Here is an 11,059-nt window from a genome sequence, read left to right on the forward strand (position 1 = left end):
CCCCTGGAGAGATAGACAGCCAACAGGAAGGGGCTACTCGTTTTACTCGCACGTCCATAAAGTATATTCTAGGATAGATTTCTTTGTACTAAGCAGGGACTGTATGGGGGAGGTAAAGAACACGGAATACTCAGCAATTACCATTTCAGACCATGCCCCGCATTGGGTGGACCTGCAGTTCGGGGGAGCGAGCTATCAACGCCCGCAATGGAGGCTAGATGTGGGACTGCTGTCGGAGGAGGGGATCTGCGAGAGGCTTCGGAGGTGTATGCAAAATTACCTGCAGGTGAATGACACTGGGGAGGTCTCAGCGGCGACCCTGTGGGAGGCGCTAAAGGCAGTAGTGCGGGGGGAGCTGATTTCAATTGGGGCCCATAGAGCCAAGGCAGACCGGGCAGAGATGGATAGATTGGTCAGGGAAATGGGTCGGATAGATGAAGAGCACGCGGAGTCCCGGGGGAGGTTTTACTCAGGGAGAGGCAGAGGCTACAGGCGGAACTGGGGGCACTATCCACGAGCTAGGGCCGTGGAACAGCTTAGGAAGGCGAGGGGAGTGGTGTACGAGCATGGGGAAAAGGCTAGCAGACTGTTAGCGCAGCAACTCAGGAAGAGGGAGGCGGCCAGGGAAATAGGTAGAGTGAGGGACGAGGGGGGGCGCAAAGTGGAGGATCCGGCAGAATTGAATAGGGTATTCCGGGACTTCTATCGTAAGCTGTATACTTCGGAGCCGCCGGAAGAACCGGAGGGGATGAAAAGGTTTCTGGATGGGTTAACATTCCCAACAGTAGGTGGGGGGGCGAGTGGATGAGCTGGGGGCCCCGATTAGAGTGGAGGAGGTATTGGGGGGCCTAAAGGCCATGCAGTCGGGGAAGTCCCCGGGGCCGGATGGATACCCAGTAGAGTTTTATAGGAAGTTCTCTGAGCTGGTGGGCCCGGTCTTGGCGAGGGTTTTCAATGAGGCAAGGGACAGAGGGACCCTGCCGCCGACAATGTCACAAGCCACTATATCCCTGATATTGAAGCGGGGTAAAGACCCAGAGGTGTGCGGGTCCTACAGGCCAATCTCCCTGATTAATGTAGACGCCAAGCTCCTGGCAAAGGTACTGGCGGGTAGAATGGAGGACTGTGTACCGGAGGTGATTGGGGAGGATCAAACGGGGTTCGTGAAAGGTAGGCAGCTGGCAGCCAACCTGAGAAGATTACTTAATGTGATAATGATGCCCCCGGCGGGTATGTTGTATTTTATATTTTCCCCGCGTCTTGACTGTGATAGAGAAATTCAAACAGCATTCATTAGGTAAGCAAAACTGAACTTTATTCACTAATTAGAACTGCTAGCAGAAATGGCAGAAACTTGGAAAGTCGGAAGGCAGTCAATAACAAACTGCGGAGTCCGTCCCAAGTCTGCGATATTACAGGAAAAGAAGGCGATTCTTATACATTATAGGATCAAGATAACATGAATACAACTCGGTTAGGAATTTGATCAAAAGTAAAACATAAGTAATAATCGTTACAATGGCGGCACCTTGCTGACCTCCAGGGGACTTGAGTTTCATATCATTATCTTGTCTTTGTTTTAAGAAAGGGACGAAGTTGTTTAGGAACAGGAAGAAATAGTTGTTCAGCTTGTTATGTATTAAGACTACTTCTAGCTCCAAGCCTTATCTAGACTCTCAGAGTCACCCGGTTCCCATGGACAGGCTGTCTCTGTGTATTCTGTGCCTTAGGTTATATGACATCAGTTTAAATTCACTTGTACCAAGAAAACTTGACTACTTTTCCCATCATGCCATTATTTGCTTCACACAATACCACACTCCCCCCTTTTGTCATATCATGACAACTAGCTAAATAGGTATATCCATGATTCGTTTGAAAATGCATTTACACAAGCAGGAAAGCAATCCTATCCCTAATAGCATTAGTAGAAGCAGAATAAAGGCCTTAAAGATCCAGTCAAATAATCCATGACCCAACCACCCTAGCCAACCCGGCGGGTTATAGTCGTGAAATTCACTGCCAATTTCTTGAATTTGAGCAGCCTGTTTCTTAATATGGTCGGCCAGGTTAGTGATATTTTCAGAGCCATCTGGAATGTAAGTACAGCACTCTTGGCCTATGATAGCGCACGTTCCTCCCTGCGAGGCTAACAGATAATCCAAAGCCAGTCGATTTTGCAATGCCACCGTCCGGACAGCCACTAGCTCAGCTGAGACCTCGGCCAGTGCCTGTCTAGTGTCCCTGGCTTCTGTTGCCGCTACGTTTGCCAGATGTTCCAATGCTGAGGCCATGTAGATCAGTTCGTTGGATGCCTTGCCCGTTCCGTGCAAGGGAAAGGCCATCATAAGGAACTGTTCCGTTTTAGAATTTGTTCTTTTTGCTCGTGAGGGGGAGTGCTTAAGGGTGGGTCGATGATGCATTTGGGGTATGACATATCCCAAAAAGCAGGACCCTGTCCAATTAATGGGGAGCCACGGATATGCTTTAGTGCTGCATATGAAATAGGTTTCATTGTAGGCTGTAAAATCATCAGCTGATGTCATCTAGGGGATTGTATTGGTAGGTTGCACCTACTTTGCCCCATTAACTTCCCTTTCCCTGATTTATTAAAACATATGGAACCTTGAACATTATACGAGTGGACAGTGAGGGAGGGTGGAGTTAAGGCATGATTACAGTTAGGTTGATATGAAGCTGAAAATTTAGTCATGTCATAGCCAGCAGACTTCCATATTTTCATATTCCCCCTATCTCCCCTGATGCCTGTTTGATTTTGTCGTAAAATCCATTCAACTGTTTCTGCGGTATGAAAGGGGAGGGTTTGGAGAGGTATTCCTTCCCTTGAATGGACGGGGATATGGGTACAAACCCAACACTTGCTAATATTCAATTTTTCGGCGTAAAGATATGACAAATGTAAATAGGTATTGGAAGGCAGGTCTCGTTTAGTTCGTTTTTTTTTTACTACCGAGTGGCCATCAAGGCTAAATAGTCCAGAAAGTCCAAAACTTATACTGAAGATCATCCTGTGTTCTCGTCTGGGTTGGAGACTATCTTCTTGCAATCGGATAGATGTATCCAACTTGAACGTCCTTCAAGTTTGACCGAAGTTGGTGTCGTCAGTAGTACGAGGAATGGTCCACTCCAGCGTTGTCCTAGTTTCTTTCTGTCCCACTTTTTTACCAACACGAGGTCTCCGGGTTTGACCACTGGATATCGAGGGACGGCTGTCCCTGTCATTACTGGTAGATGTACCTGTTTTACCTGTGAGTGAAGAAACTTCAAAGAAAGTGTTAATTGCATCAAATAGTTCTGCATTTGTTCCCCCATCACATGGCGGTCTACTCCCTCTAGGGGTTTTTTTCATGGGCATCCCAGGGAGTCCTCATTGGCCGACCATAGACTATGTCTGCAGCTGACAGTCCGGTCCGCGAATGGGGAGTCACTCGCATGTGAAACAATGCCAAGGGTAATACTTTCAGCCAATTTAACCCAGTTTCTTCAGTTAATTTAGATAATTTTTCTTTTAAAGTCTCGTTGGCCCTTTCCAGAATTCCTGCTGCCTGCGGGTGACACGCGCAGTGCAGTTGCTGTTTAATTACAAGTGCTTTGCACAATTCAGTATTGATCCGAGCTACAAAATGTGGTCCATTGTCTGAGCTCACCATTTTGGGTACCCCAAAACGAGGAATGGCTTCCGTTAACAACAACTTCACGACTGTATGTGCCGTACAATTAGTGATGGGGAAGGCTTCAATCCATTTACTAAACACATCGATTATTACTAAACAATATTTATAACACTGTGCTTTTGACAATTCAATAAAATCAAGCTGTATACAAGCAAAAGGATCATCTGGCAAGGGGGTAGTTCCCGGAGGGCATTTAATCTTATTATGTTTCATGCAAATGACGCATCGATCCAGCGGCGTGTGCGCTGCTGTATTCAAATCTGGGTGCCACCAAGTTTTTAGGAGTAGCTGTACCACTCCCTCCTTACCAAGATGGGTACAAGAATGCAAATAATCAACAAGTAACGGTAATAAAGAATTCAGAATACAAACTTGACCAACTGGAGTCAGCCAGAGGTCTCGTGTCAAGGAGTGCGAACACCTCATTGACTTCCATAGTGTTCAGAATCAGAGGCGTCCCTCTGTAAATTTTGAACTTCAGCTATCTCTGGCATGCCCTTCGTCCGTAATCCAGGTACCTGGTTTAAAGCCTGATTAGCCCCACTGGGAACAATTAAAGAGGTTGATGAAGCTGCAGTTTTAGCAGCTGAATCAGCACGGGCATTTCCTAATTGAACAGGAGTGTCACCCTTCGTGTGCGCAACACATTTAATAATTGCCAATTGACGGGGAAGCTGAATAGCATCGAGGAGATTTTTAACCCAAAGTGCATTTTGAATGGGAATTCCCGTAGAGGTGAGAAAACCTCGCTGTTGCCAGAGGCGGCCGAAATCATGGGTCACGCCAAAGGCATATCTAGAATCAGTGTAAACATTAGTACTTTTGTCTGTGGCCAAAATACATGCTTGAGTAAGGGCGAATAGCTCGGCTTTTTGTGCAGAGACAGGGGTCTGGAAGGCTGCTGCTTCCTGCACGTCAGTGTCGGTTACCACGGCATATCCCGACTGTGGGACGCCAAATGGGGAAATGGAAGAACTGCCATCAACATAAAAAATTAGATCTGGATTATCAATAGGCCTGTCTGTTAAATCCGGGCGAGGTGCGGTAAGGAAGCGATTCCGAAGTAAACAATCGTGTGGTGGTTAAGGTTATCGGGGGGGCTATTCGAGGAACACGGCTGGATTTAAGGTTGAACAATAATGAAAAGAGAGGTAGGGGTTTTGCAATAGTGAAACCTCATAGCGGCTCAATCGCGCTTGAGTCAGATGCTGGGTTTGCTGAGACGTTAGGAGAGCCACAATAGAGTGTGAAGTATGCACTTGTACTGGTTGGTGAAGGGTTAGATTAGAGGCTGCCTGGACTAACAAATGGACAGCAGTAAGAATTTGGGTGAAAAGGTCTGTCATACATAGGTCGTCCTAGCTCTGGGGCGATAGCCAGGGCATTTTTCAGGGTAATAAAAGATTGCTTTGCTGAATCAGGTAGATCAAACTTAAGTGGAGCATTTTGAGAGGAGTACGGAGTTAATTCTTTAGAATGCACAGTAACATTAGGAATCCATTGTCTGCAAAAGTTCACTAATCCTAAAAAGGCTCGCACCTGCTTGGGCGATGTAGGAAATGGGGTCTGCAATATAGGAGTAATGCGTTCTTGAGTAAGGGAGCGATCAGTAGCACTTATTAGGACATCCAAAAATTTGACCTGTCGTTGGCCTTTATGAACTTTAGCGGGCGGGATCACATATCCCCATGAATGGAGACTGATGAGCAGGTAATGGAGACTGGTTAGCGATGAAATCAGGGCTGGCAAGGAGTAAATCATCAACATATTGAATGATGGTGGAGCCACCAGGAGGTGCTAATGTCGCTAACTGGGAGTGCAATGCCTGTGAGAAAAGGGTTGGAGAATGAATGAAGCCGTGTGGAAGTCGAGTCCAAGTGTATTGCGTCCCCTTAAATGTAAAGGCAAACAAATACTGTGATTCAGGGGCGAGGGGTATCGCAAAAAAGGCATGTTGCAAATCAACAAGGGTAAAAATAGTCGATTCCGGTGGGACATTGCTAAGGATTGTCGCTGGATTTGGGACAATAGGATGTAAGGGTTCAACTATCTGGTGAATAAGCCGGAGGTCTTGGACTAAATGCCATTTGGATGGTCTTCCTATCTTGGGAACTGGAAGAATCGGGGTATTACAGGGGGACTGGCATGGTATCAGAATTCCCTGTTGAAGGAACGATTGAATCAGAACCGAGACTCCTTCTTCAGCCTCGGGACGCAAAGGGTACTGTGAAATAGAGGGTAAGGGCATATCAGGTTTGATTCTAATAACAACAGGAGGGACATTAGTGAGACCAACTTCGTGTTTGGAGGCTGCCCATAAATCTGCGGGCAGTTCAGGAGTCGTAGATTGGGTTGAATGATGATGGTGCAGTGTGCCAATGTGGACAAATGGGCGTTTAAAATATTCTAAAGTGCCTGGGGGTAGGGTTTGACTATCATTAAGGAAAGGATCAGCTTGTCCTCATAGTGCAGCTGCCAGAAATCCCAAGGACTTGGCATTGTAGCCTTCGTTGACAGAAAGGGTCACGTGGGGTGACACAAGTCTCGACTGACGCCAGAGGCTGTGGGGTAAATCGACAAGAAAGGCAGACCCTTCTTTTGTCTTGGTAAATGCTCTCCAAATCGGGCGAGCATACTGTATGATCGTAGCAAAGAGTGACATGTGGATTGGGAATATCTAAGGGAGGTGAAAAATGTGAGGGATCAAAATCAGTCGACCACCACTGTGGAGTAGTGAATAGGGGAAAGTTTCGAAGCTGGGCCTGCGGGATAGGTGATATGGTAATGCGGTTATCAAGGCTTGGGTCACTATATTCTCTCATCTGGACTCTATCGGGTGTTTTAAACAGTGGTACTCAGGGTTAACGTTAGCTGCCAGCATAGAACACAGAGCAATCAGGCGCAGGCACAGAAGTTATTCAATTCTGCAGCTGGTGACTTCGTATTTGAGACAGTTCAATAAACATACCATTATCAATGCACTGTATTACCGCTCCGAATTTGCAGTGTCTATCTGGACAGCCTGAAACGATCTGAAGTTATTTTAGACAAGAATCCATTGTTAAGTTCCTAACCGTAATCTTGTTTTGACTTTGCTCCCCTTTTTTTTCATTTTGGGAGATTTGTCATCCTCAGATATTCTTGAACAAAAACTAAAGGAGTGTTTTAGCAACTTTCTAATCAAGGTGGATAGCCTAACTTGGTTCTTTTCCATATGCGCATTCCGTTTTCAAGACCTGTCAATTCTATACTCAATTTTACTTCTTTATCCTGCCAGCTGGCTAACAAGGAGGCATCCTTCAATTTTGGACAATATTCCCTCCATAGAGCAACTAACTTTTTAGCAGTTGACGCCCTATTATTTTCCTAAATCACTTGTTGAGCTTCTATTACTGTTGATAGGTCTTTAGTTGTTCACACAGCGTTTGCAGTACGCTGCCATTTTAAAAAGTTGTATCTAAAGTTTTACCCATTGCACACTTTGTCTGATGCCAGATGGTCCTTCCGATTACAATTTTAACAATTGATTAAGGAAATTACGTGTGTGATGTTTTATGTCAGGGTCCGCACGCTTTTTGCCCTGTTTATGTGTTATTAAGCAGAGTTATCCGCATCTGCAGGGGAACCTTTTATCGCGAAGGTTTCAGGTAATAACAAGGACCATGTTGGCACCGATATCTCTTTACCTCTTTCAAATAATCACAGCTTGAAACATAATTTTTAAAGTCAAAGTCTGAAAAATGAAATATGAATTCTTTCCCTCTCTCTCTTATCTATCTCTCTCCCTCTCTACATAACTCTGTCTGTCTTTGGAACTCTTGTTGCTCTTTCTCTTTATCTGCCTACCTCTCCATCTCTGCCTCTCCCTGACTCGCTCTCTCTCTCACTCTCTCTAAAAGTTCCTGTCTCTTGTTGCTGGCTCTCTCTCTCTCCTTCAATTTCTTCCTCTGTCTCTCTTTCTCTCTCTTGGATTCAGCCCTTGTCCTTGCGGACAAATTTTGAACAAAAATTTTTCATTCTCTTTCGAAAACTTTATCTGTGTTATTCCATTTAAGTCAATTTGCACTGATTAATTTTAGAGGCATTAGCTGTTCTTTGAGAAGTATTTTTTCTTTGTCAATTCAGAAAAGACCAACTGTCTGCTGAAATGGTTAATGTTTCCTGCAGAATCTAAGGGGCGGAGAACTTGGCGTGATGCCATTTACGTCTTTTCACGCAATCTAAAAACTTATTCACATTTCAATTACTCTTATTCGTAAAGTTACTTTCTTTTAAACTGATATAGTGTGAACTGAACAACTTTGAGAACATTTGCAAGAGGAATTATGAATGTTTTGCCATTAGTTTAAAAACAATTTGAGTACGCATTTTGTTGTCCTTCAGAAGAACCACTTGTTATCATAATAAGGCCAGTACAACATTCCAAGCAGTAGTTAGTTAACATCATCTGATCATCTAAATTTCGTTCAAAAACAATGTTAAAATCCAGTCATTATTGCCAGCATGCTTCTAAATTGGTAACTTATTAATTTCACTTCTAAAATTTCCTTATTGTGGATCTTTTAATCAACATCTTTTAGTCAATTATCATGTTTTCCGTAGAGAAGGGTTGTTCGATATTTACTTGCGTCTGTGACCGAGTGCGTGTCGCTAAGGGGGATACGTTAGCAGGAGTTTCATTGGTAATGGGATCAGAAGTGAGAGTCAGGACTTAGGACAGTGGAATTGTAAAATCGGGGAGCGCAAAATGAGGGTGGGGTCCAGGGTTCAAATTCTCCTCGTCTTCCGTATCGCTTGAATATGGGAACATCGGCATGCCAGAGCAACTGGGAGGATCCTCCTTTCCTATAATCTGATTGGCCAGTCCTACTTTTCTGCCGGCAGGAGATTTGTTATTGCCGAATTGCTTTTTATCATTTTGACTGTTTTCTATCCCAAAGTTCAGATTACAATTTTAAAGTCTCCCAATTTTTCAATTTACCGTTCACACACTCATTAATATCTCTTTTGCGGGCTTTATCTCTCCAACTCATTGTGATTGTTCGTTGCGTTAAGTGGACTGTTTTTTTTTTCCACTGTAAAATTAAACAATTTGAAACCGGCATTTTTTTTTCCAGATTGCTTTTTTTCTGAATCAATGCTATTGTCAAAGTTCCAAGTTCCCTGTGTTACCTACTGGCCAGATATCGTTACCTAATTTATTGTTTAAAGCAGCGCTGCAGCCAATCTTCGAATATTACGTTCTTGGGAAGGGGTTTCTAAACACATGAAAAATAGAGGGAGTTGCCGCTAGTTTTGTCTAAAGTTTGTCGCATAATGTCAGTAAAATGTGCCCCAGTCAAAAAAACGCTCAAACAAAATTTCTGGTACCAAATCAAATTGGAGGGTCCTTGACCCCAAAAATTACTGACAGGGTCCCTGACCCCAAAAAAATTACTGAGAGGGTCCCTGACCCCAAAACTTAATCAAAGGGTCCCGGACCCAAATTTATTGACAGCCTGTATAAATCTGATGCGGATGAAAAACGAGATCAACAAGGTCCCTGACCTACGGCTAATTACACAAAAAAAATGTACTCACAGTCAAATTTAGATTCGAGAACCGTCACCTGTTTAGTTACTTCCGTCAGGGATGAGGGGTCGCAGCACAGATCCGAGAGAGAGAGAGACCAAGGTCAATCTTACCTTGTGCCGGCGTCTGTCTCTTTACTCCGGTCATGGCTTTGATCACTTTTTCTCAGTCCCTCATGGAAGCTCACTTCAGGATATTGGATTTTTTCTCGCAGCGCCAAATGTTGTATTTTATATTTTCCCCGCGTCTTGACTGTGATAGAGAAATTCAAACAGCATTCATTAGGTAAGCAAAACTGAACTTTATTCACTAATTAGAACTGCTAGCAGAAATGGCTGATACTTGGAAAGTCGGAAGGCAGTCAATTACAAACTGCGGAGTCCGTCCCAAGTCTGTGATATTACAGGAAAAGAAGGCGACTCTTATACATTATAGGATCAAGATAACATGAATACAGCTTGGTCAGGAATTTGATTGAAAGTAAAACATAAGTAATAATCGTTACAGTGGCGTCACCTTCTGACCTTTAGGGGACTAGAGTCTCATATCATTATCTTGTCTTTGTTTTAAGAAAGGGAAGAAGTTGTTTAGGAACAGGAAGAAATAGTTGTTCAGCTTGTTATGTATTAAGACTACTTCTAGCTCCAAGCCTTATCTAGACTCTCAGTGTCACCCAGTTCTCAGGACATGCTGACCTCGGATGTCTCTGTATTCTGGGCCTTAGGTTATATGAAAATCAGTTTAAATTCACTTGTACCAAGAAGACTTGACTAGTTTTCCCATCATGCCATTATTTGCTTCACACAATACCACAGTAGGACGGGTGCACCGAGTGGCCAGCGGGGTAGGATCGCACATTACGGTAGGCGGCCGTCATGGAGAGCGCCAGGGCCTTTGCGGCCGCGAGGTCGGGGGCGGCCCCTTCCAGCAGTCGTTGCCGGATGGGGTCCGATGCAATACCTGTGACAAAAGCATCGCGCATGAGTAAATCAGAATGTTCCGCGGCTGTGAGGGCCCGGCAGTCTCGTCCCAGAGGTATAAGGGCCCTCCAGAAGTCCTCAATCGGCTCACCCGGCTGCTGGACGCGAGTAGAGAGTTGATGCCTCGCAAACAGGGTGTTCGCCGACTGTGCATAGTTCTCCTTGAGCAGTTCCATGGCCCGGGCGTAGTCAAGCGCATCTCGGATTAGCGGAAACACGCTGGAGCTGTGTCTTGAGTAAAAAAGCTGTCGTTTCTGAGCCTCCGTCGGGGGAGGGTCCGCTGAAGAGATATAGGCCTCGAAGACTGCCAGCCAGTGAATGAAGTCTTTCCTGGCGTGAGGCGACTGCGGATCCAGCTGCAGACGGTCAGGCTTGAACCTGATGTCCATGGTGAACGGAAAACCTCACTGTAATAAATTGTGGCGCTAACAATTGTACACAAAGACTCGAGTGCAGTACAAGAGAGGCTTTATTACAGTGAGATGATATTCCTCCGGGGGCAGCTGTAGAATGGCATCTCAGTGAAATCTACGATTATTTATACAGCTCCCTGTGGGCGGAGCTAGCCGGCAGGGGATTACCGGAAAACGTGTAATACAGGTACCGCCATACATCCCCTAATGCAAGCACACACATATATACAGTGGTTGGATCACCACACTGGTGTCTCTCAGTCCCCTCTCTCTCTCAGGGAGATATCTGTACACTGACTGGTGTCTCTCAGTCCCCTCTCTCTCTCAGGGAGATAACTGTACACTGGCTGGTGTCTCTCAGTCCCCTCTCTCTCTCAGGGAGATATCTGTACACTGGCTG

This window comes from Scyliorhinus canicula, chromosome 20 (genome assembly GCF_902713615.1).
Source record: "Scyliorhinus canicula chromosome 20, sScyCan1.1, whole genome shotgun sequence".
Lineage (NCBI taxonomy): Eukaryota > Metazoa > Chordata > Chondrichthyes > Carcharhiniformes > Scyliorhinidae > Scyliorhinus > Scyliorhinus canicula.